The following is a 26,136-nucleotide window of genomic DNA, read 5'->3' on the forward strand; positions in this document are numbered from 1 at the left end:
TCACCTACCAGTAATCACAGAAATGCAAATCACGACAATAAAACACTATTTTCCCCCTGCTGTATCATATAAGGTTAAGACTATGACTACCCAAGGCTGGTGAGAGTGTGGGGAAAAAAGCACTGTTGCACACTGTTCAAGAAAGCAATTTGGCAATAGATATTAAAAAGCCTTAAAATATTCATAGTCTTTACCTAGTAATTTCTTTTCCAGGAATATCCTAGAGAAATCATCAGAAAAGCAGACAAAGATGTATGGGCACATATGTTAATCACAGCACTATTTATTATTCCCAAAGCAACCTAAATGCCCAATACTGTGAAAATGTATGAATTGTAATACACCCAAACAATGCAATACCAGACAGTTACTTAAAAATGATACTAAGACATTTTAATGATATGGGGAAATGTTTCTTTATATAAATTTAAAACATTTAAAATCTTATGTTTAGTATGTTCTCAAGTATATAAACTGTAAGAAAAAAAGGGAATAAGATAATGAAAAAATATTAACAGATTATCTTCGGGTGATGTTTATTGTCTTCTTTATGCAATTTTAAGGTAAAATTTGCATACACTAAAATGCACCAGTCTTAACTGTACAATTTCGACAACAAGTACACCACACGTCTCACACCCCATCACAATATAGAACATAGAACATCTCTCTCTGGAAAGTTGCCTTGTGACATTTCCAGTCATTACCCATCCTGCAAGAGGCGACCTCTATTTTCATTGTTTTCTCCTTAGATGTGTTTTGCCTGTTCTAGAGTCTCATGTAAATGAACTCATAAAGTTAATCTCTTCTGTGTCTGCCCTCTTAGGTGTTGCTGTAGGAGGGGTGCCCTGGAGACCGTGTGCATAGCCGCGTAGGCCACGCAGCTGAGGCTTGAACCACAGTTGACCTGAGCCTTGTCTCGTAATCCTTCCAGAATGGGGAAACGTGGGACACTTTTGAGGAGCTGCTACAAGGGCGCTTCTGACGGGAAAACTCAGGGATGATATTGCCCTTTCCCCTGATGTTACAGGTGAGGAAACAGAGGCCAAGAGGCCAAGCTAGTCACTCCTGGTGATAGAGTGACAAAACTGGAACAAGAATCTAGGTGTCCTGACACTCTGTGGAGTGCTTTTATTCCCCCACAAAGTTTTTCACTCGGCAATTCATCTTCTCTCGAACTCACTGTTCTTAGTGTAAGGTAGCAAATGCCTTTGTGCCCCTGCCACGTAGGGTGCTGCCTTGAAGCCATGGATGCCCTCAGCCCCCGGGGGAAGGGCGGTCTCAAGGAGCTGGTCAAAGAGGAATGTTCCAAACACCTTCAGCGGACTCTCCTAACACTGTTGATGCTCGAGCACAGTTACTCGTGGTCCTTGCACATCTAGTGCCAGATTTCAGTCCGGGGGCTGGGATGGACTACTTCCACACTCAGCACTGCCCCTTATGCTTCGTTCAAGAACTTAAAAAATAAAACCAATGTACATGTCTACAAACAGAGTACAAGCTCCTTTAAGGGCCGTGTCCTTCATATTTGTATTCTATTCCTTACCTCCTGTTCCTGGGTTAGAAAGATGTTCAGAAAATAGATAACTACACCAACTGAGTTTATGGGAGAAGCTCCTACCTGCAGTGATGGCTGAACGGAAATGAGAAGAGTCAGAATCGATGAATCCTTTTCTTTCCCCTCTGCCAAATCTGCTCTTCGGTTTACTTTCGGAATGACTTTCTCACCTCCTCTGCCCTGCCCTTCCTTCAGCTTCTGGACAGTGAGCCTTGCAGGGCCTTTCTTTATGGAAGACTGCTAGTGACTTCACTTATACTCCCAAAGGATTGTCATATTTTTCCCCAAAGCCTCTATTTAGCAATTTTAGCAGTTTTCTTTTAAATTTTATTTTAAATAATCATTCTAAGCCAGCCCATAAAAAGAAGCAGTGGGAGAGGAGGTGAAGAAGTGAAATCCAACCAGATCTTTAATGCAAAAGACTAAGCACAATTTTCCTTAGTGGGACGCTAAGGCAAACATGATCAAAAAACGGTGTCATTTTGAAAGAGTTCATTAGTGCATCTGGAAATCCCCAAGGGAAGTTTCAGGGAATCTGAGGCTGCTGGGAAATGCATGATTCACAGTAAAGAGATCCATTGTTTTCTCACTGAAGGCCAATTCTTTAAAGCGATGTCATAATCTCCAAGCTATACCCTAGTCTGACACTTTTCATGACCCAGCAGATATTAACAGGCCACTCTCTTGGGCCTCAGTGATGTATAATGAGTTTCCGACCTATGGGCTGACGCTTTAAGGACTCTTCATGCTTGATCCATGACTGCTCTCAGTATGTGATTCTACTGAACTCTCTCTTCTTTTATAGACTCAGAAGACAGAGTTGGAATAAACAGTAGGGATCATCTGGACCCATCAATCTATAATATCATTTCAGATACTGCCTCTCCATGAGGTCTTTCCAAACTCAGCAGCCAAACTAATTATCCTGAGCTCTGAGCTCGCATGCACCTTGTACGTGGCATTGGTTACGGCTTTTCCCAGAGTGCATTATAATTATTTGTTTGCATGTCTCCTGGGTTATGAGGGCCAATAGCGTGTCTTACTCAGGTTTGCATTCTACCCTAGTTCCCAGCAGAATTCCTGGCAAATAGTAACGGCTCAACTAATATTTGTTAAATGAGTAAAGAAGAGCCCCCTTTCTTTAGGCAATGAAGCTGAGGACGCACGGAGAGATGAAATGCCTTAGGTAGGATAAAGATCTTTATCACTACTTAAATCTTTCTGACGTTAATTATGAAAATGATTGAACTAATAGTAAAGTGTCTTGTTTTCATTTTCTGTATTTACTGTCTCTGATCAGATATATAGAGGTCAGATGCTTCCAGCTTGTCCTTGCATGTTGCCTGATTGTCCCATTTAATGTGATTTACTCTGGTTAATGATGGAAAGCTGCCCTCTCCTGCTCTTTGCTCCCATAGGGACAGGAATTTCTTGCTCAAACCTCAGACTTGTTTGGCCTGCTCTTTGTATCATTAGAAAATGCAGTTGGCTGGGAAGTGTAAGATCATTTCTTGAGTTTTCTTTTTTTTTTTTCTATTACTTTCTTAGTATCTGTTGTTCTCTGGACAACTTGAGGAGTCCACCTATAGACTTTGTAGATTTGGGGAACCAAATACATTTGACCTTAAGTCCTGAGTTGTCTTTTCAAAAGTGGAGCAAAGGTCTCAATTTGCTGTTGGCATTTCCAGTTAGTGTCAGCATGGTGGGCCACTATGGGCTAGGGGTTTTCAGCTTTGTGTAACTTATTCCCAGAAAGCTATCTGCCCCAAATTTTCTTTCTGACTTTGCCCACATGTACTAAGGTATTATGAAAAGGGGGGATGAGCATTGAAACTGCCAGGGATGATCTTCATGATATCTAACATTTCTAGCACAGGCAGGGCCAGTCAGAGACTTTTAACTCTGGGGGAAAGGGGGACCAGGGAGCCAGGGCAAGGAAGGGGAGCTATGGAGTAGGACAGGAGCTTGTGTTGGCAGCTAGATACCCACTGATATAAAACAGTTCAAAATTTATACAACTGGGATGACCATATGATGTGTCCTAGCAGAATATCTGCCACAAGAGTAAGAAAGGACAGGGGCAATTAACATCTCCGCCATCTACTCTCTGACAGTGTTTCCCAAACTGTCTGCATAATGGAATCCCTGAGGATCTTTTAAAAATGCCAAAGTTCAGGGTACGATCTCTGTGATGGAACCCCGTGTCTCTGAATCTCTCCAGGTGATTCCAAAGTGCATGCAAATTGAGAACCCTGCTCTATGACATTAAATAAGTTATTTCGTCCTTTGGGCATTGGCTTTCTTCTTGGTAAAAAATGGACAATATCCAGTTCATTGGCTTGTTGGGAAAGTCAAATGAATACACGCAGTGCCTGACAGGTAGGAGGTGCTCACTAATTATTTTCCTTCTCCTTTCCTTCTGGAATTCCTTATATTCCTTTGTCACTTGTTCTGAATTGTCACCATTTGAATAAATACTCAGCCACTATCCGAAATGAAAATAACCTTGGGTGGGGTTGGGGCCGTTAGTCATCTGTACCTTAATGTGGGTTATTTAAGATGATGCCTCTTAACAACCAGCTGAAGTGAGGTCAGCAAAGGAGGTGGGGTTTTTAATTGCAGGAATTAGATGAGCCTGAGAAGTCATGATGAATGCTCTGTGTTTGTGGTGTCACTGTGGAGTAGCAGCTGCTTCAGCTTGTTACTGAGAACATAACATGAAAGTCAAGGCTGCCCCCATTCTTCTTCAAAGCCCAGTTGAAAGAAAGCATCTTTAAAGGGTGGACTGAAGGACATGCCCTCCAGCCGTGCTCCATTCAGGCTCCAAAAAACCCTGACAGGTCTGTGACTGGGGCCTAGGGTCCTGGAACTGAAATCCCAGGCAGCATCTTGTGTGTTGGTGCACCAAGTATCCGTTTCCTTCCTGGAAGGAAGGCAAACTAAGAGCAAGAAAGTTCCTCCTGAAAATGATAGTATCATAGGATTTTAAATTTTCAAGATCTCAGTAAATTAGTAGAATATGTTGCAAGCTGGAAGGGACCTTTCTCGTTACCTAGTCCTACCTGCTGATCTAACAGAGCATGCAGCTGAGGTTGTGAGCTGGAAGATGGTTTCTCCGAAGCTGCACAGCCGGTTAGCTGGCCTCGGAGCCATGCTTAGCATAAAAGGCTCCTAACTCCTTAGCATCTTCCCACTGGACCATTGGGCCTCCAGCTTCCTTCAAGTGTAAGGAGCATTTTTGAAAGTCAGAACCATTTCATAGACACTCATGTAACTCTTGATTGATAACAATTAGTTGAGAAAACATATAATGAGAAGAACAACTGTGAATTCATTAATAATTTAAAATTCTTTTATATGGTGCCATCTCCTTTCACAACTGGGGAAAAGAGCCAGGAATGTGGAGGTGGAGGTGGGCTGCTGATGCATTTTTACCACATGATGATGCATTCTTACCACTGGGGCTGGACCCTGTTGGTCTGGAAGTTTCCCTATCCAGTGGAGAGATATTTCCATTGAGGGACATGCTAAAAAATCCTCTGGAACTAAAACTGCGATTTGAAAAATGCTGGGCTACAGGGCTTTGGCAAAGGAGCTTAATGTTGATTATCTAGGAAAGGTGCAGGGAACTATTGGGGGCAGGGAACTATAAAAGTTAACAGAAAACTGTGGCTAAAGTATAAAAGCAGGTACACCTACTACCCAGCCATTTCCTTACCTCTTTCTCGCTCATCTCATTTGGAGGAAGGTAATCTGCCACGACCCAGCTGAAGAACCACATTTGGTTTAAGTCAGTTATGACATTCCTCTCTCTTTTTGCTAGATATTTGATTTCACAGCCTCCAGTGTAGCTTGGAGTGGTTGTTTGATGACATTCTGGCCAAGAAGATGGAAGAAGAAGCCTGCTGGAAGCTCCCAGGCAAGCTTTGGCTTTGCTGATCAAAAGCCCTGATACAGCTGGTGTCCATCCCTCTCTGGTCTTCCTGCCTTGGACGTGGCCAGGAGCCCATAGTGGCATCTTGTGATCACAAGACAAAGGGTGAGAGCGAAATGGAGATGTGACCCAGAGACTTGACATTATAGCTAAACCAACACCCGAAATTGCTTTCTACCTTTTGCCATGTGAGAAAAATGAATCTCTATTTATTTAAGCCACTGTTAGCTGGATTTTCTATTATTTGCAGCTGAAAGTTTTCCTGATAGCCAAAGTTAGATTCACCTTGTTGGACAAGAAACAAAGGGAACCTGGAGGAGGGGACGAAGGGAGCTATAAATGTTAGGTACAGCCTTAGGGCCAATTGCAGGATTAAGGGCATAGTACCAACCACTTTTTCAGGTTTATATTTTTCTTTCTGCTAAAGTGTCTGAAAATTGCATAATTTTACCCAATTCTGCCCCTTCATTTTTTTCCAAACAAGATAGCTGTGATTATTTTAGTTATTGCCAGCTTAAGAATGTCCTGTTTTCTTTCTGTCATATGTATCAGGTGTGTCGTTCCATTCACCATTTGCCTCTTGTTTGCAAACCGATGAGGAATAATCCCTAGAAAGCGTTGCAGAGGAAACACAGAGGAGTGAGTGTCATCAAGAGATCATGGGCTTGATGCTAAAAAACAACTTTATGAGTGGCCATATAATGTGTCTTGTAGGTACTGTGTGCAGGCTGCTGCACACAGTACCTGCAAGACACATGTCTTTGGTTGTCTTCTTGCTGGGAGCAGGTGTGTTGTGTGCAGCTGTATGGCTAGGGTGCACTGGGTTGGAGCTGTGAAGATATAAGGGCGTGTTGCAGGTGTGCAGTCATGGGCTTGCTGTGTTCCACATTCTCTTCTAATTGAAACTCCTTGGCCCACAGCCACCTGCTCTAAGATGGAGCCCTTGGCCGGTCTTTGCACAGGAAGACCCACTGACTGGGCCATGGGGAGATCACCAGACTCTGGGACAACCAATCCCCACATTGGCCTTAACATGACTAATATGAAAAAAAAAAACAACCAACGGCCCAAATGAATAGATTTTCTCTCTTGAAAATCTGAACTGAATGTACAAAAAGAATGAGCCAGTTGGAAGTAGAAAATACTGTGAGGATGTAGCTGAGTCCTACTACATTTATGTGTGGGTAGTAGTAGGTCCAGAACAGTCTTTTGTTCCTGGCTCCATGAGGTCATGATGACTCCTGTTCCTGGGTACCCATGTGTGATAGTTTTATTTGAACTTGGCTAGGCTATAGCACCCCGTTATTTAATCAAACACAAATCTAGGTTTTGCTGTGAGGCATGTTGTAGATGTGTAGCTTGACATCTACAATCAGTTGACTTTAAGGGGTTTCCCATTGATAATGTGGGTGGTGGGCCTCGTCCAATCAGCTGAAGATCTTAAAAGCAAAAGCTGAGGTTTCCCAGAGAAGAAATTCTTCCTCAAGACTACAGCATCAACTCCTGCCTGAGGTCCTAGCCTGTGGGCCTCTCCTCCAGATTTCAGATTCGTGACTGCAGCATCGACTCCTGCCTCTACTGGTTCTATTCCTCTGGAGAACCCTGACTGATACACCATAAGAGTATACCTCTTTCATCACTCTATGGCATTGCTACCGAAGAGCCTTTCCCCTGATTTTGTTTCTTAAAATCAAAAGACCCTAGGACAATAAGTTCAATTGTGCCTGGTACCTTTGTGACATGGTAGTTCATAATAGTGGGAGACATACTCATTCAGTCTACAGTAAATGCTTCTTGCATGTATGGATTCTCAGAATCTTGAAATACCTGCTGTCTCTAGGAGTTGAGAAACACAGGTTGACCTACTCTGCATTAGGTATAGGATTTCACTAGCTGCCTTTGCTGTGCACACCAGAAGAGTAGGAAATGGGTGCAATGTCCAGGGAAGCAGTCTTGTTCAGTAAAACTTGCTTGACCTTGTACTTATTAAGAAAATGAGCAGCCCAACTCATGATGGAGCAGGCAGAAGACTCTATGGTTCAATATGCAGGGTCCCTATTCTGAATTCTCCTGTATACTCCTGATGCCCATGGGAGATACTCCCACCATTAGAGACATACCTACTGTCCCTCCTGTCTAAACCTCAAACTCCACCCTTCACTGTACTCTGCCCTAGTCGGTACTTGTCTGTGCTGTCCACATCAGTCCTTTATTGCATGCGGCTTATTCTCTAATTTTTATTCATGCACAGAATGCAGGAAAAAATGATCACTGATGGCAGGCTGAGGGAACAGGGACAGGAAAGGGCATGGGGTGCTATCTTGGGAAGGAATCAAGCACCAGGCATCAAGCCTTCTGATAGTGAGGTAGAGGTAGATGCTGGGGTGGTGGGAGCAAGAGCCGCCAAAAACGGAGGGCCTGGGAAGATGAATTTTACCTATTTTATTTCCCTCTTTGAGCTCTCAAGAGGCCAGAGCACAGTTTTATGTTCAATTACACTGATCATATTGATTATAATGATTGGCATTTGGCCTCTTTTCCTCATAGCTCTTATTAATCCTCTTTTAAAATATTGTTTTATTAGTCATTTTAAGAAATGAATGCTTTGAGAAACTTGCCATTTGTAGGGGGAGATAAGGCAGCCTGGAATTGTGTAAAAGAGTCCAGGTTTTGGAGTTGGATGCATTTATATTTGAATCCAGACTCTGCCACTGGCTGTGTGACATTGAACAAGTTACCTAACCTCTCTGAACGTCTGTTTCTTCATTTATAATGTTGTAATAATAGTTTTTACCCTGCAGGAATTGTATTAGGATTCATGAGGATATATGTAGACTGCTTCACATGGTGTCTGAAAAATCTGCCACAGCACCTGGCATTCTGTAATAGTCGACGTGTGGTGAGCTCCTAGGACGCACTAGGTAACGCACTAAACACTTTAGCTTACTTGATACAAAACCAGGTCCTCTTGGCCTTTACTCCCCCCTCCTACTCTCCCCACAACCCCACACCCAGAGGCCTTTTTAAGAAACCTGTGGAGCTTCAAAACCACTGCTGTGAAGCAAGCAGAGCAAAGCCCTAACCTTTCTCCAGAGAAACTGATGACCTGTCTGAGGCCTTACCTGAGCTTTACAGAGGCAGCCACAGGAGGCCCAGGGTGTCTCTGGGAGACATAACTGGGGGCTGGTGAGATGCCAGGTCACCTCTCAGGGCAGTGCCACCTGAAGTGAATGAGATCGAGTTACAAATCCCATGGCCGGTCAGGGGTCCTCAGAAAACTCATATTCTTCTGGTATCTCTCTAACTGCACATGGAGTGACTTGTACTCCTGACTTCTGAGGGTTGGAGGTACTGTGAGTCGACAGAGCAGAGCTGTGAAGCCCTATGAAGCACATGGCAGAGAGCACCGAGGACAACATCCTGGCTCAGCCCTGTGGGGAAATATTTAACGTCCCCTTGAGAAGGATCCAGGGCAGTTAGGAGGACTCAGGCCAGAAGCCTGAGAAGGACTGAATAGAAAGACTAAATTGATGATGCAAACCAGGGGCTAGAACCAGCCAGGGAGAGAAAACTGTTGCCATGTGGGTTCAGAGAAGTCAGGTGTTTGGTTGCCAAGGAACATCTGTGTGGGAATTTTATATGCAGGCCCGACAAAACCAATTTCCTTAAAAGCAGCTTCTTTCTGTCCAGATGGCTTCAGCAGCCTTGACAGAAGGGTATGTGTGTGTGTTTGCGCGTGTGTGTGTGTGGAGGTGGGTGGCATTCTCAATCTGGTCCTCCCTTTCTTTTTTAGGACTTTGTCCCTTAGTGACTCTTTCTCAGTTAAACGGTACATCTTGCTTTTCTTAAGCATTTTACTAGTAAGGGGAGACCATGGGCTCTCAGTAAGGGTCCTCCATGCTGGAGACCATTTAGGATCACTTAGGTAGTAGCATCTTGTGGTGACTTCCACTCTCAAATATCCATGCATCTGGAGTGATGGATATATGAAATCCATAAATAATCCCCAAGCCTAAATTAAACCAGAGCTGCCCTCTTCCCAGCCCTGGCCTGCTGATACACAGTGCTGATCCAAAAGAGATTTGGCTTATTCAGTAACCACTCAGAAACCCAAGAGTCTTAAACATTAATACTAAAGGAGACTTTCATTTTACACAAGAAGAAACTGAGGCTCAGTTTTAGGAAGGTGAATTGCCGGAGGACATCCAGATGGTGATGAGTGAGATGACAACACTTTTTCTTGCCTGATGACTACTTTTCTGAGAAGTTGACACCTGGTAACACGTTCTAACATGTGAACAAAGGGAGAGAGGATGGCAGTCTGAGTAACCCATGGAGGGGTGGTTCTAATCAAGGGAGTTCACCAGAAATGCCTGGGGAGATTTGATGAGCAGATAAAGATGTTGGGGTCCCACCCCAGACCAATAAAATTAGAATCTCTTGTTGGGAGTTGCCAGGTGTATTTCAAAAACCCTCCTTGGGTGCTTCCGATGGGCTGCTCAGGTTAAGAACCATGGTATCAGAGGAATAATCTTCCTTGAACAACTGCATATGGAACATATTTCTCAGGCAGTTAGTTTTTCACCGATGGCTTATCTTTTAACAGAGATAGCCTAACAGTGAGGCTAAGAGCATATTGCTTTGGAGCCCAATTGCCTCCTACCTTCCACCATGTTCTTTGAGCAAATTACTTGACTATTGTGCTCTTCAGTTTCCTCAACTGTAAAATTGGATAAATAATAATACCTATGTCAGAGGGTTATTGTGAAAATTGAGGCAATCCATACAATATGCTCAATGTTTGGTAAATAACAGTAAGTTTTACCCTGATGAACATAAGCTATTATTAGTAATTTGACATAACAGTTTCAAATGTAGGTGAGAATAGCCATCTGGGAGACTCCTGGACAGGTAGAGAGACATGCTATTTGTTTTTCTCAAACAAAAGTCCATTGGTTGTCCTCTTTGGAAATTCTTTTTAGCTAGAAGAGGAAGGCATTCATGCAAACTGGCTCAGGTGCACAGGTGCAAAGTGATCTGTAAATTATCCTTGGCTAAAAATAAACCAGCTTGATCATTTCTGTTTCCAGCAGTAGAGTGGATTAGAACAATTTACCCATCCAAAACAACTGAAATACCGGATAAAGTATATTTTAAAATCTTTAAAAATGCATCTCTGAGATAACATGGAAGTGAGAAATCTTCTCAGCTCCCAAACAAGCAGAAACCAAGTACTCTGAGAGGTAAACAAATACAAAAGCTTGCTTTCTCCCTGGCCATTTCTGCCAAATGCCAGAGCCTTGTATTACTGCCTTGGAGAGCGTATGGGGATGGGAGACAGCAATTAAGTCCAGAGCTTGACCAAAGTGGGGTACTTCATAGAAGATCCTTAAATAAAACTGAGATCCCAAATGACTACACACGTTTCATGATAAGAGAAAGAAAAAAACTTGTCTGTAATCCCTCTGGTCTGGCACACACTGACTCTCACTTGCATTTGCACTTCAAGTTCATACCACATGTGTGGTCCTAACTATCTAAGTCTGAAAATTTTAAGTGTTCTCAGTTTGATACTAGCTCACATGATGAGCTGAATAAACACGAATATATTCTAGAGGAGTCCCTGCAACCCAGTCCTCTCAGAGTTTCCACAGATAAATGTCCAAGGAAAATAAGCACCTTATAGTAAAAAAATCACAAAACACATGAGGAAACAAAGCATAATTGAGAGAACCAGCAAATGAACAAATAAACAAAACACATAGTAGAAATAGATCAACAAGAACTCCAGATACTGGATTTACTGGACACCAAAAGCAAAATAACTATGCAAAATATGTTTAAAGATATAAGAAAGCCTCAAAATTTGAACAGAGAGCAAATAGACTTGAAAAGTATCAACCAAACATAACTTCTAAAAATGAAAAATACAATAATTGAAATTAAAAAACCTCAATGAATGGAGTAACCAGAATACAGTTAGAGAAAAATAATGAATATGGATGCAACGGCATTATCATGGACATAAATTTGAGAAGTAAGTTAAAAATATATATTAAAAAAAGAGATGACCAAGTGAGAAGTTTCAATCATATGGAGAGGTGATTTTATTCTAACAGATAATGGCTGAGGATTTTTCAGAACTCTAACTGACATTAATTTTCAATAAATCAGAAGGAAGATGAATAAATGGAAACACATTAGATTAGATTAGATTAGATTAGATTAATTGCAGAATAAAAAAAGAGAGAGATGATCTTAAAAGCAGCCAGAGAGGAAAGATGGACCTTCTACAAAAGAATGTAGATTAGTGTTACTGCTGACTTCTCGTCCACAAAATAGAAGCCAGAGGACAGTGGAATAATGTCTTTAAGGTGCTGAGAAAAAATAATTAACAGAAATTTTATATTTAGCCACATGACTTTTCTAAAATGAGAGCCAAGTAAATATATTTCAAATAAAGAAGTAAACAAACAAAATATGATTTGTCACCAGGCAATTCCCACTAAATAAAATTCTATACAATGTACTTCAGGTAGGAGAAAAATGGTCCAACAGGGAAAACCTGAGATACAAAATGGAAAAGTGAGCAAATGTGTCATAAATATGTGGACAAATCTGACTAAACCTTAACTTTAAATAAATTTTAATTCTATAATATAATAATAATGTCAGATTTTCAGAGAAAAAAACATATTAGAAGTAAAATATCAGAAAACATAAGCATTGGATTAGGTGGGGTGGATATTGGAATTAAATAAAAAAATTAAGAACCTTGAAATTTTCAGGAAGATATTAAAGATGTTAATTTTAAAATCATTAAAAATACTTCTTAAAATTTTAGAGCAACCACAAAAAGAAAAGACATGGAGAATATAACTTCCAAATAAATAGAATCCAATGGGGGATATGAAATACAAAATACAAACAAACATACAAACAAACAAACAACTCAATTTATAAGAAGTGACGTGTGGAAGGACAGAAAAAGCAAGACAAATATAAAACACATTATTAGGATGGAAAAAATAAATTGAAATATAGTAGTAATTACTATAAATATAATAGACTAAACTCCCCAGGTAAAAGACAAAAATCAATAGCCTGGATAAAGAAATATAATCTAGCATATATGCTATTTACAAGAGACACATTTCAAACATATGATTGTAGAAATACTAAAAGTTAAAGGATGACAAGAGATACAACAGGCAAATGCTAATCAAAAGAAAGCTGGAAAAATATATTAATATCAGGAAAAAAACAGACTTTAAGGCAAACAGCTTTATGAATGATAGAGATTCACTACACAATGGTACAATGTTTAATTTCCCCCAAATATATAACAATTCTAAACTTATAAGATTATATATATACATACATATACATACACACATACATATGTATATGTATCTTCTCAAAATACATAAAGCAAACAAATGACAGCACTATAAGGAAAGATAGAAAAATCCGTTATGCTAATGAGAGATTTTAACACAATTCTCTCAGTAATTCAAAGGTTAAGCAGATAAAAATCAGTAAGAATATAAAAGATTTAAGAACATATTCATAAACTTGATAAAATGGGCATATAGAAAATATTGCTCTGTGCAGTTGGAGATTACTATTTCTTTTTGAGCACAAGTAGAATTTTTTATGAATAATTTCAAATGTAATTAAGTTAGAAATCAATAATAAGAAATATAATGAGAAAAAAACATGTTTGAAGATGAAAAACACTTTAAACAACTCGGACCAAAATGAAATATAATGAAAATTTAAAAATACATAGAAATTAATATGATGAAAATACTGTGTTTTAAAACTTCTGGATTGCAGCTAAAGTAAACTAGGAATAGAAGAGATTTATTGATCTGAAAAGCACAAACATTATTATTAATAGTCAAACATTTAAGTTCAAGGGATAAGATAGAGATGTCTACTTCCAATATTTATACTCAACGATGTAGTGGGTATCACAGCTAGGGTAGTAAAACTAGAAAAATAAATGAAAAGTATATGAATTGGGAAGGAAGAAACAAAACTCATTAATTGCAGATGTAGAAATTCCAAAACAATCTCTATGAATTACTAGTTAATAAGATGTCTGTATATAAAACTAATATAAAAATATCAATTGTATTTCTATATACCAGAGGCTATTAGTTAAAAAATGTAATTTTGCAAGATACCATTTACATTAGTAATGAAATATATGAAGTGCTTGGTAATAAAATTATAAAAGATATAAGTCTTTATAGATAAAGCTCTAAAACTTTACTGGAAGACTTTAAATTAGTCTTAATTAATATTATTTATAATATTATCTTCCCATTCAAAAATATAGTAAACATGGTATAGTAAACATGGTATATGTTTACTATACATAAAGCAAACAAATGACATGATATGTTTACTATACCATGTTTACTATATTTTTGAATGGGAAGATAATATTATAAAGATGTCAATTCCTCCCTTTCACTAAATTAGTGAAATTCCATCAGGATTTTTTTTTTAATAGAACATGACAAGCAGATTTTTAAATTTATACATAAGATCAAAAGGCCAAATATTGTCAACGCAATCTTGAGGAAGCAGCAGAAGATGGCTGTAGGACTCTCCCTACTATAGATCAAAACCATTGCAAATTCAACTATGTTTGATTTAGGAACTTATTTTCATCAGAAATTACCTTTAAGAGAGTGATACAAAATAGAGAGATTTGCAATATGTAACCACAAAGGACTTCCAGAATACATAATAATTTTAATGAAATAATAAAGACAAAACAAATGAATCAGTAGAATAGTGGGCCAAAAACATGAACAGGTATTTTACAGAAGAGAAATACACACATGACTTGTAATCATATGAAAAGATGCCCAATCTCGTTATTAACCAGGGAATTTTAAAGTAAAACTACGAATTAGCAAAGACTAACAAATTAGCAAAAATAACTGCAAAATTGATCATTTATAGTGTTGATGAGGGTTCATGAGCAACTCTCTTATTAACTGCTAGTGAGACTGTAACTTGGTACAACCAGGTTGAAAAACAGGGTAGCATTACCTAATATTATCTAGTAAATCTGAAAATGCATGCACTCTATGACCTGCAATTCCAGTCCTACCTGAATAAGATCTTATACACATTTGTCAGGAGACACATTCAAGGGTATTCATAGCTACGGTGTTCTTAATGGCTCCAAACTGGAAACAACCCAAATGCCCATCAACAGTAGAATGAACACATAGATTGTGGTATATTCATTTCAGTATATGAAGAAACATGACACAGCAGCGAAAATGAATGAACTATACACAGCTGCCCTCAATGACCTGAAGGAATCTTAAAAACATAAAATTGAGCCAAGAAGCAAGTCACTGATGAACTCATAACAGTATGATTGCACTGATATAAATGCCAGAAACAAAATTAATCCATTTATTTTTAGAAGCACATTCACAGATGATAAGAAAAGGCAAGAGAGATCGATTCACAAAAAATCAGGCTAGTAAGTTTAGCTCTAGAGGGAAAAGGACAAAGTGGTCTGGACGAGGCACACAGGGATTTTAAGGCATGGTAAGATTCTATTTCTATTCCTGAATGGTGAATGCACCGGTGTTCATGTTGTTATAATTTCTAAACCATACATAAACTTTTCAGGCAAAGAAAACGGAGACTGTCAGCTGAAAAAAAAATTGTAGGGAAAGCTAACAGAGAACCCCAGGATGAACAGCCAGCATTATGTCTCCCACAAGGCAGAGCCACCTCAAGGGGTGTGTTTTGTAGGTTAATCCTCTCTGACACACTCTGGCTCTGGCCTGATCCTCGTCACCCTGGCAAGGAAAAGAAAGGTGCCTTTTCTCTCTGTGTCTCTCTTTGTGTTAATGAGATTGCAAGTCTGGGTCAACTACTTTGTCCAAGGTCACAGAGCTACTGAAGGTTCCCAGTCTACCGTTCATTTCACCTATTACTATGCAGCATTTATTTTATCCTTCCCGGGAGGGCGTCGAAGAAGAGAATATTAAAAGGCTATAGTAATTAGCCTCACATTGTAATACCCTTGACTCCAGGCTAACTCCTTCAGCAGAGAAGGGAAGTTTAATTCTGCCCTTCTCAGATGGGTTTGAGAGTATGGCTGCAAATCAGGAGGGGATTTCCAGAAGATGTTCAAAGGTGTCTGGGGTCGATTTGGGTCACTGTTGTTCCCAGTGGTCTTTGACCAGTTGGACCCCACGGAGAGCAAAAAATTCGGTCTCATTTGTGCAGAGGGTACGTTGTATGGGTAACTGGATAGATTTCCAGGGTTGCAAAACTGCTCATTCTATCCTGAAAGTTTTACCCGTTCCTTGTCATTAGCCTCTGACCTACAGAGCAGAGATGCAGCGGAGCAGGTGAGGGTTGCAAGGGAGCAGCTGTGCTTCTGAAGGCTCCTTTGGTGGCCCTGAGACTCTATCTTCCTATCTTTACAGCTATTTTTGGGAAACCAGCTTGTTACCCTTTCTAAAAAATAGTCCTCTTCTATTCAAACATGTATAAAGAGTCAGAGGCATAAAACGCAACCCCACCTGGGCTTCAGATCTTGCTGGGGGTCCCTGGGCTGCTTAATGAAGAGGCTTCAGGACTATAGATCCATCGTTGCAAGAGGCAGGGTGGTAGGGATTACTTTTCCTTACTGCCATTCTGGCGATTTACATCTAAACAAAGAATGTGCTCTTCTTCGGTCCGTTATCAAGATCCTAGTTGAGAACTCGATAGTAATTCAAAAACTGGGAAGGTAGGAAGAGAAAGTTGTACTGAACCTACATTGTATTTTGACAAAACTTTGTAGAAGTTTGCTCCAGCCCTGTTAGATTCTTGACCTCTGCCACCTGGCTAAGAGCTGTCGCCCTGGACATGCTCTCAGTGCGGACATAGCCCTGGGGTGACTGGACCTCCGGCAGCACTTGCCTTGCAAAGCCAGTAACCCTGTGCCTGTGAATGTTCGTCTTTACTTTCTGCTATTAGCCAAGGAAGGTGTCATTACAGCCCTTATAATAACAAGCAAATTAACTTTAAAGAAGCATATGGCCTTTGTAGGGAAGCTCTGCCTGTTTAACCTCGAGAGATAGAGCAAAAACTGTACCCTTAAAAATAGTTAAGGGAGTAAATTTTGTGTGATATGTATTTCAACGCAATAAAGAGAATTGAAAAAACAATGACAAAGGGAACTTTGTCTGCATATAAAAATGCCTGATGCACTGACTTAATAAATACAACTATTTTTGGTAAGTGAAAATCATATGACTTGAAAATGCTTAAACATTCCGAGAGAGAGAGAGAGAGAGAATGTTTGAAAAGACTCATTTGGAAGTCAAGACAACACTACAGTACTGTGGTGAAGGTTTTGGCCCCCGAGGGTTTGGAGCTAGACAGACCTGCTTCTCTTCCAATCCTGCTTATGACATTGCAGGTCTCTTCCTCTCCTTCCTCTGTCAGGTGGGGCCAGCAATCTGAACTCACAGCGCTCTTCTGAGGATTAACTGAGATAAGGCATGTGGCACATGTCTGGCATTAGTAAGTACATGTGTAAGAATTCCTAGTTGATGCTCACAGTTACAGAAGTTTCTGGGTTTGGTCTGGCTATTCTCTGACCTCACAAGGCATCCTGTGGCATGCAGATTGTGGCAAATGAATCTAAATATATTATAGTGATGGTTAGTTCCATGTGTCAGTTTGGTTAGGCTACATCCCCTAGTTACTCAGTCAAACACTAATCTAGATGTGGTGACAAAGATATTCTGTAGATGCGATTAAAGTTCATAATCAGTTTACTTTAATAAGGAAGATTATCCTAGATAAGGTGGTGGGGAGGGTGCTGTTGCTGATTCAACCAGTTGAAAGGACTTACAGCAGTGCAGGGGCTTCCCAGAAGTAGAAGACATTCTGCCCATGGACAGCAGCTAGGGCCCTGCCCGAGAGTTTCCAGACTGCCCTTCCTAGCAGTTTGCCCTGTGGACTTTATTTTATTTATTTATTTATTTTTTAGGCGAGGCAACAGTTGGTTGACCTCATAGATTTCAAGGACCTTGTGAGCTTACGATCCCTTATTTTTTATGCCTACAGCACCTGGCCTTCCTAGGTGGTCTCCCATCCAAGTACTAACCAGGCCCGACCCTGCTTAGCTTCTGAGATCAGACGGGATCAGGCTTGTTCAGGGTAGCATGGCTGTAGATTGCCCTGTAGATTTTAGATGTGCCTAATTATGGGTTGAATTGTGACTCCCCCTCCCCCCATCCACCGCCAAAGGTGTTGGAGTCCACACTCCTAGCACCTGTATGTACGACCTTTATTTGGAAATAAAATCTTGCAGATGATCAAGTTAAAATGAAATTATTATGGTGGACCCTAATCCAATATGACTATGTCCTCACAGAAGGGGAAATTTGGACACAGAGAATAACACGTATAGAGGGAAGGTGATATGCAGACTCAGGGAGAAGACAGTTACCTACGAGCGAAAAAACACCATGTGTGCATCTATCTCCACATCCTATTGTGACTCTCTTTCTCTGGTACAACCCACACTGAAGCTCCATACCAGGAGAAGTATTGCTGGATTTGATTCTGGAACAGAGAAAGTACATTAGTGGGAAAACTAGTAAAACCCAAATAAAACCTGGGGTTTAGTCAATAGTAATGTACCAATGTTGGTTTCTTAGTTTTGCCAAATATACCATGGCTATATGAGATGTTAACGAAGCTGTGTGTTGGGAATTCTGTATTATCTTTGCAAATTTTCTGTAAATTAAACGTTACTCAAAAATAAAATGTTTATTTAAAAAAGGCAGTCTGAATCTTACACTTACCAGCTGTGTGACCTCAGGAAAGTAATCTTTCAGTGCCTCAATCTTGCCTTTCATAAAATACAACCTTCCCACAGGGTCGTTGTAAGGATTAAGTGAGATAATACACACAAACTGCTTAGAACAGTGCCTGGCGCAAGGTAAGTGCTTAATGAGTGTTGGCTCTAATTATAATATTTTTGTTTTCTTTTATACACAATTTGTTCTCCATGGCCACTTACTCAGTGTGTGGGAATCCATCCCATAGATTGGGATTCCCATAGATTGAGTGAGGTGCAGCCGCGGTTGTACAAGACTCCCTATTGGAAAGCAAGGGGAAAAAGTGGAACTTGTGTTTATAAGCTGTATTTATTTCATCCTTTTATGTTTTCTATTCTTGTGTGTGTGCTGTAATACATATCTTAATCCAGTATATCAGAATATAATTTATAGATACATAGATAAGGCAGAGGGGTGCATTCTACCTTTTTGCCGACAGAGTTAAAAGATCAAAAAGGATGGGGACCAGTGCTGTGCTCCTGAGACAGGGCATGCTCTTGCATCGTGTGACCTTCTTTGGTCTCAAAGACACAGCCATTTAGGCAAACTAATTTTGCATCAAGCCCTAATGCTTAAGCCATTTAAATCTGCATGAAAACACAATTTTAGTACAGAAAGTTGAAAATGTTGAGGTTGATTCGATGTATATTTATTACCCAGTGTTCCTTCAGCCTGGATTATTTCAATTTGTTCTATTACTGAACAAAATCTCTCCACTTACATTTGAGAATCTAAATTTTCCCTCTGGCTTCCACTAGACCTTATTTATTCTTCACAATAGCCTCTTCAAGTTATTTCGGGCATAATGACTTTATGAGTCTAAAGCTTTTGGATCAAGATGGTGATACTTGTAGCAAGATAAAATGGTTTTTTTTTTTGAGGCATGGAACAACGTAACTGACATTCACTTTAAGCTGTGCACGAATTCATTTATTCACAATCATTCATTACCAATTATTCGTTCAAATGCCGATTTAGTTTTTTTAAAAAAGCCCAAGTTCCTAGAGACAGTCAGACTTTGAATCAAACACTGCTGGTTTTCAGACCTAGGTTCAAATCCTACCATTAACCAGTGGTATGTCCTTGGAAAATTTCTTATTTTGAACTCCTTTGCATCCGTTTCTTTATTAGAAAGATAGAATGTTTACCTTGTAGGGTTGTGTAAGGAATGACAATATTTATATGAGACACCTTGCTCAGTGTCTGGGGCATTGTAGGTGCTTAACATGTAGATGATTTTCCTCATGTTGTTATTTTTTTGCTATTGTGCCAACTACTAGGATAGACCCAGGAAAACAAAGATGGCTAAGGTATTGTCCTTGCCTGTAAGGAAACACACACACACACACACACACATGCATATGCACGCACACACACACACACACTCCACCTAAAAATATTATTGACATTTTGATGTACTTGGTAAAAATAAAATAGCAAAGAGAGCCTACAATGAAAAGCAAAGGTCTCCTGCCTTACCTCTCCCAAGCCTCAGGCCCATTCTCCTAAAGCAACATTATTAGTTGTTTCTCTTCTTCATTCTTCTGTGGCTTATTCCATAATTCAAAATAATAAGCTTGTATCACTGTTTCTTAATTTCATCACTTTAGGACATTCTTTTGACTCCTTGTATAATAATAATAAGATAGGGATTTAGATCACATGGCCCTCCCTGTACTTCCTCCACCTCTTATTTTCCTAATTTTCATACTCACAGTATTTTCTAAAAATGCCTCAATTGCTGATGTATTTAACTTTAAATACTATGCTTAAACTTTCATTTCTTGTTTTATTACATTCAGTCAGTATTTTACTCCCCTCTATGAAAGATAAGGTTATCACTCTTTCTCTTTCATCTCTTACCTCCTATAAGAGGTAGCTACTTCTCTAAAGTGCAATTTGATGAGAAACAAATTTGCTGAATTTGCTAAATTTAGGATTTAGGCATTTCATATTGATGTAATCACTTTGGGTTTCTCCTCAGCAATTTCATTCTTATGAAGGTCACAAGGCAACCTTTGAATTAATCTAGAGCCCCTTTAGTCAGCTACACCTTGCTTTTACATTGTCAACATTCATAAAATTTGCATTCAGTTCTGCAATTGTAGTAAAAGTTTCCCCTACTTTCTCGATGACTGATTTAAAAAGTTATAACCCCTCCCCAAAAGCATCTATGTTATTATAATCAGTTAATTATTGCCCACTACAAGGAGGGACAATATGCTAGGATGACATGTCCCTAAGTGTTCAACATCAAAAGCTACAGACTACTCACAAGGGAGGAAGCACAATAGTATCAAGGTCACATGCTTTTTCTTTTCTTTCACTCCATCATATTAAAGTCATTTCACAATTTGCTTTGCCTAGTATTTGGATTATTACCTTCTTGTATAGCATTCGGCCTTTCTGATATCTCTCGTCTTTTTTCTTTATCCTTTCCTCCCTTTCTCCCTTCTTTCTTTCCTTTCTGACAAAAAGAAGAATATACCTTTACCACAGCCTCAAGTTTAATAAGGCTTTCCAGACATTGCAGCTCTTGCAGAGCCTCTGTCTTTCTCCTGGTCTTATGTACTCCCATCTAAGTTTGGACCTGTTGCTCTCTTTGGTACAGCTGTTCTTCTGAGATTTCTCTATATAACCTTCCTAGGTTGGCCCACTGTTTCCTGGATCCCATGTCTTCCTCATTAATTTTTGATGGAGTACATCCCTAAGTAACTTCTTAAGTAAGTCAATCTAGTTTTTTGAGGCCTCATTTATCTGAGAATGTCTTTATTTGAATCAATGACATTTGATTGATAGCTTGGCTGGGTATACAATTCTAACTTCAAACATCATTTCCTTCCAGTTTCTTCTGACACCCAGTATTGTTTATGAGAAGTAGCATGTTTCTTAACTTTTATAGGTAGTTATTCTGCCACCCACCCAACATCATGGAGGTTTTTAATATTTCCTTATTCTCGATATCACGTGTCTAGTTATGGATCATTCAGAAATTGTATTGTGTTATTTCACTCATATGTGAGATATAAAACTTAAAACAACAAATGGACATGACAAAGAAGCAGAGACTCATGGATATGGACAATATTTAGCGGTTACCAGAGGGAGGAGAGGAGGTAGACAGGGGTAGAGAAGGTCAAATATGTGATGACAGAAGGAAATTCAACTTTGGGTGGTGGACACACAATTCAATACACATATAATGTTTTATTGAATTGTACACTTGAAACCTATATGATTTTATTAACCAATGTCACTCTAATAAATTTAATTTTAAAAAAAGAGATCGTGTTGGGCAAAGTTATTCTCTGATGACATAACTTTCATTTTGGGGAAATTTTTTTCATTACTGTTAATAAGTCCCTTCTCTCCATTTTTTTCACTTTTCTGTAACACCTATTAATTGAATCACAGCCATTATTTCTGTCTCATCTTTTCTGTCATATTTCTTATAGTTGTGTTTTAATTTTTTATTATAAAAGACTTACTTATAGTATATCCTTAACCCTAAAATTAAATTTTAAACTTATTTTCTTAAAATTTCAAATCTTCTTGCTTTTTGATTCTTCCTAAAGAATAACATTATGTATGTGTATATATACACATATATAATAACATAAGACAAAACCTTAAGTTTATATACATATTAGTTATGTTCTATATAATTAATATATACTATATATAAAGTTTATATATATTTTATATAATATATTTTTATATGTCGCTTTGGATACTAGATAGCTTTGTCTTATGTTACTGTTAGTTTTCTTGCTTGCTCATGATTTGATACTTTCTATTCTTTGAATATCTCTATTTCCTCAAATCAAGTTTTCTTTTAATTTTGTTAGTTTTTTATTTTGTTCGTGCTGTTGGTTTTCTTACTGGTGTTCCTGTTGATTCTTCAAGCTTGCTGATGTGCTTCCAATACAATCCTTTTCTGCTTGAGTTCATGAGGTAGCTTTAGTTCTGGGCAAGGAAAAACTCTGATTATTATTCTCTCACGTTTATCCCACCTCATGGGATGTTTATGACGAGGTGAAAAACCTGAATGGTTTGAAAGTACCTGCAAAGCTGCTCTCAAACTTATTTCTAATACTAACATATAAATCCTTACATGTTGAGACTACATAGAAGAAAGCCTAGCCTGGATTACTCAGAGATGTTTTAAAATGCAGTTTTATTATTTCCAATTTTTATGAGGAACTTTACCTGAGCTAAGAAAATATTGCAGGTAGAGCCCCATTGGAAATCGAACAAATAATGCTATGTTCTATTTAAATAGTGACTCTATCATACCTGAGCACTCTTCTATAGTGTTTCATGTGGGACAAACATGAGTTTCATAGTCCTATGACATTTGCATTCTTTACTGAATAGGCACGCTTCTTTAGTATAGAGATAAAAACTTAAACGCTAGCCCAAAACTAATCATAATTAGATGTAGTGGAAATAAAAGTTGTCATGAACCTTATATTCCCAACAAGAAAGCATTTTTATACTCGCACATATATGACATAGATAGCTTAATAGTCAATGGAGACATATCAAATAACAATAACACTCTTATTATGTCATTGCCAGATTCAAAAGGGAAATAATATCGTATAAATCCATTTTACTTTAAAACCAGCAGAAAGACATACTGAATAAGATTTCATTTTGGAATTGCTTTACCAGTGTTGACCCTTCACATAATTTCTTCAGGAAAAAACAATTTGGTCTGAGAACACTTACAAGTTTCTGAAACATTTACCCTAGTACCTGACTCTAAGTTTATTATAAATTCAGATGTCCTCACGGATTGTGGCATATCTTTGTTATTAGGAGCAAAAACAATGTCTGTGTATTTAGGCTCAACCTGATATGGAAGCACATGAGTTCTCTGAACATACACTCAGCAGTTCTTGGGGTCAGGGACATACAGGGACCTTTGGTCCAGTGCCTGTAGGATTTCAATAGATTTTCTTCTATGTTGGAGGAAGAGACTGAGGCTCGAGGCTTGCAGTCAGGAAGTCCCTGGCCGAAGGACTCACCTTTATCCCAATTGACTACAGAGGTCTCTAATGACTGGATTAAGTCACCTGCCCTTGTCCCACAGCTGGGGAGCAGCACTGTGGGGATTCGAACTACGTCTCTCCCACTATAAAAGGCTCTAATGTCTACACCACACCTGCATCTGCACAGTGTACTTGGATGTGGCCACGGGTCTGGGCATCTGAGGGAAGGGAATACTAATAGGGCAATAGGACCCTATAGAGGTTTGAGGGAGATCTACAGAGCAGTCCACTTTTCATTTTGCCCAAAGCCAGACCACGTCGGGACTCTAGCTCATTGGTCAGTGTCGCAGAGCTGTACTTTCAGACGCTTTTAGGTGAATGATTAGACGGGATGTATCGATGTTTTTCTGAACCATGTCGCCTCTCCAATCATTAACGTGGCCCTTTATCTTCTCTCTTGTCACCTAATCTTCTCCTCTTTGAAGCCAGTTGTGAAAGAGATACAGTCCTGAGAATTACATCTCAACCTTAGGTCTTTCTCAGAATGGTCACAGTGGATCTATTTGAAAGGCACTCTCTGTATCCAGTCCATCCTTACTTGCCTTCTCCCCCAACCCCCTTCTTTGACTCAGTTGCTTCCCTGCTAAAACTCTTCATGATTCCCTGCTGACTCCAGACAAGGTCTGGTTTCTTGCTCTGAAACCCCAGAATATCTCATCTGCCCTTCCAAACATAGCTCCTGCTTCCTCCACAGCCAGTCAAATAGAAGGCTTCATTCATGGCTTTCTGTTCTTCTGTGTTGGAGCTTGCTCTAGCTGCCACCTGGGCCACCCTGGCTTGCCAATCTCTGCATATCTAAATTCTACTTGTTTTAAAGTCCAGATCGAAAGATGGCACCTTCACCCAGTCTTCCTGGTCTGACAGCTGTGCCTCTCCCTAACATTGCTAAGGCTGCCAAAGCAGCCAAGCACCCTCTGAGAGTTTCACATGGGAACCTGATTTCATCCTCACAACCTGTGTGGCAGGGACTGGTCTCAAGTGACAAAAATGAGGCTGTAAAAGGTTAACTTGCCTGAGGGTCTCAAGCTACAAGCACTGCAAGCAGGAGAGGAACCCAGGTGTGCCTGAGCTCAGCGCTGGCTTTACACTGTTTTGGAATGCTCCAAGGCCTTATTTATTTAAATAGAGTCTCTTCCACCGTAAAAGACTCTAATCTCTCAGTGAACAGGAGAATGTCCAGTTCACATCTGTTTTCCTGGATAATTCTAATATGGACTGGGTGCTGAATACAAGTGTGTGGAAAAGGGGGTTCTCTGTAGATGGACAGCAGTGCTTGTGACTATGGTTCCCTGTGGCCCGCTGAGTGGTAGGATTTGTTCCCGCCCTCCTGCACAGGTGCCCAGGGTGCTTCTTGTCTCTCACCACTCCATCCTGTTCCCGACAACCTCCCTGCTTCCTCTGTCTGTCCAGCTGCCCCAGGGGCAGAAGGTGGGAGCTCTGGGAGACCCTACAGCCCTCTTCTCACTTCTCCGCTTCCATCTAAACTGGTTTGAACTCCTTCCTACCTTTGTGCAGCTTTCCTTTCCTGGGATCTCCTGGGCTGGAATATTCATCTTCCCCTATGGTGGCACTGTGACTTTGTCATCCTAATTGAAAATTAAGCCCTGCCTCGGTGCCTTAACTGAGTACAACCAGCTCCTCTGATCACCGCTTCTCAGATGCCTCCAGCACTCACAATCGGTACTGTGTCCAGCCTCTGAATTATGGGCTGCCAGGTAATTGATCCATCTCTCCATTAACGCATATTTATCAAGGTCTTATTATGTGTGGGGTCCGGATGAGGCTGCAATGAACAAAGAGTAATTGTCCCTGTCTGCATGGGCCCTTACGGTCGAGCATAATGTACTATAATTGGTTTGTGGGTGTCATCTTGTCTCCTCACCTAGACTGTTAATTCTTTGCTGGCAGGAACCTTATTTTCTGACCCTTCTGTGGCCTCCACACAGTTTAATACAGTACTGAGCATAACACAGAAACAGGAGCAATGGATAATGTATAGTGAGGTATAAAACATTTACTGTTCAAGAAGCATTTTTCACAGATACAATCACATTTTTAAATTGAATCATTAGTCTCATGGGGTAGGCAGGGCAAAACTGACGAACGTGGTTCTGACTAGTTAAATGATCTTACAGTTCCTAAAATCCATATTCAGTAAATACTGTTTAGCATTTATTAAATGGGGAATGAGGATAGGGGAAACTGCCTTTCTAGGTTTTTCGTTCAGAGCAAAGGATTTATATGCACAGAACCTTACATAACATTAGAAATGTTAATTTTTACAGAACATGCATGTGTTTTAAAAGAATAGCATGGAAGGGCTAAGAACAAAAAGAACCCATTCTTCCTTACCCCCTGTTCTACCTCCCAGAGACCATCAATTTTAACTTTCTGTTTTTGTTTCTTTTGCAAGTGAGAAAAATGTAAATGATTGTGGGCGGAGGGTAGATGGTAGTAGACTGTGAATGTGGCCATAAATTCCTCCTAACCTGTTATGTTCACCCCTTTGCAACATGACCTTGCAGTTCCTTCCATCAAGAGGCAGAGTTTATTTCTCTGCCCCTTGAATCAGGGCTGGCCTTGGGACTTCCCTTGTTCAGTAGTGTAGACAGAAGTGACATTTTGCAAATTCTGATACTAGGCCTTATTAAGCCTTGCAGCTTCTGTCTTGGATTTTTTGGAATGTTGTCCTGTGAC

General features: G+C 39.7%; 1 non-coding gene across 1 annotated transcript; it reads right to left on the reverse strand.

The window, feature by feature from the left end:
* Positions 1-17,594: 17,594 nt before the first annotated feature.
* On the reverse strand, positions 17,595-17,713 carry LOC120604696 (5S ribosomal RNA). Its single transcript, XR_005653393.1, has one exon. It is a non-coding gene; the product is annotated as a 5S ribosomal RNA (ribosomal RNA).
* Positions 17,714-26,136: the final 8,423 nt, after the last annotated feature.

The sequence above is a fragment of the Pteropus medius genome, unplaced genomic scaffold (genome assembly GCF_902729225.1).
Source record: "Pteropus medius unplaced genomic scaffold, Ma_sr-lr_union100, whole genome shotgun sequence".
NCBI lineage: Eukaryota > Metazoa > Chordata > Mammalia > Chiroptera > Pteropodidae > Pteropus > Pteropus medius.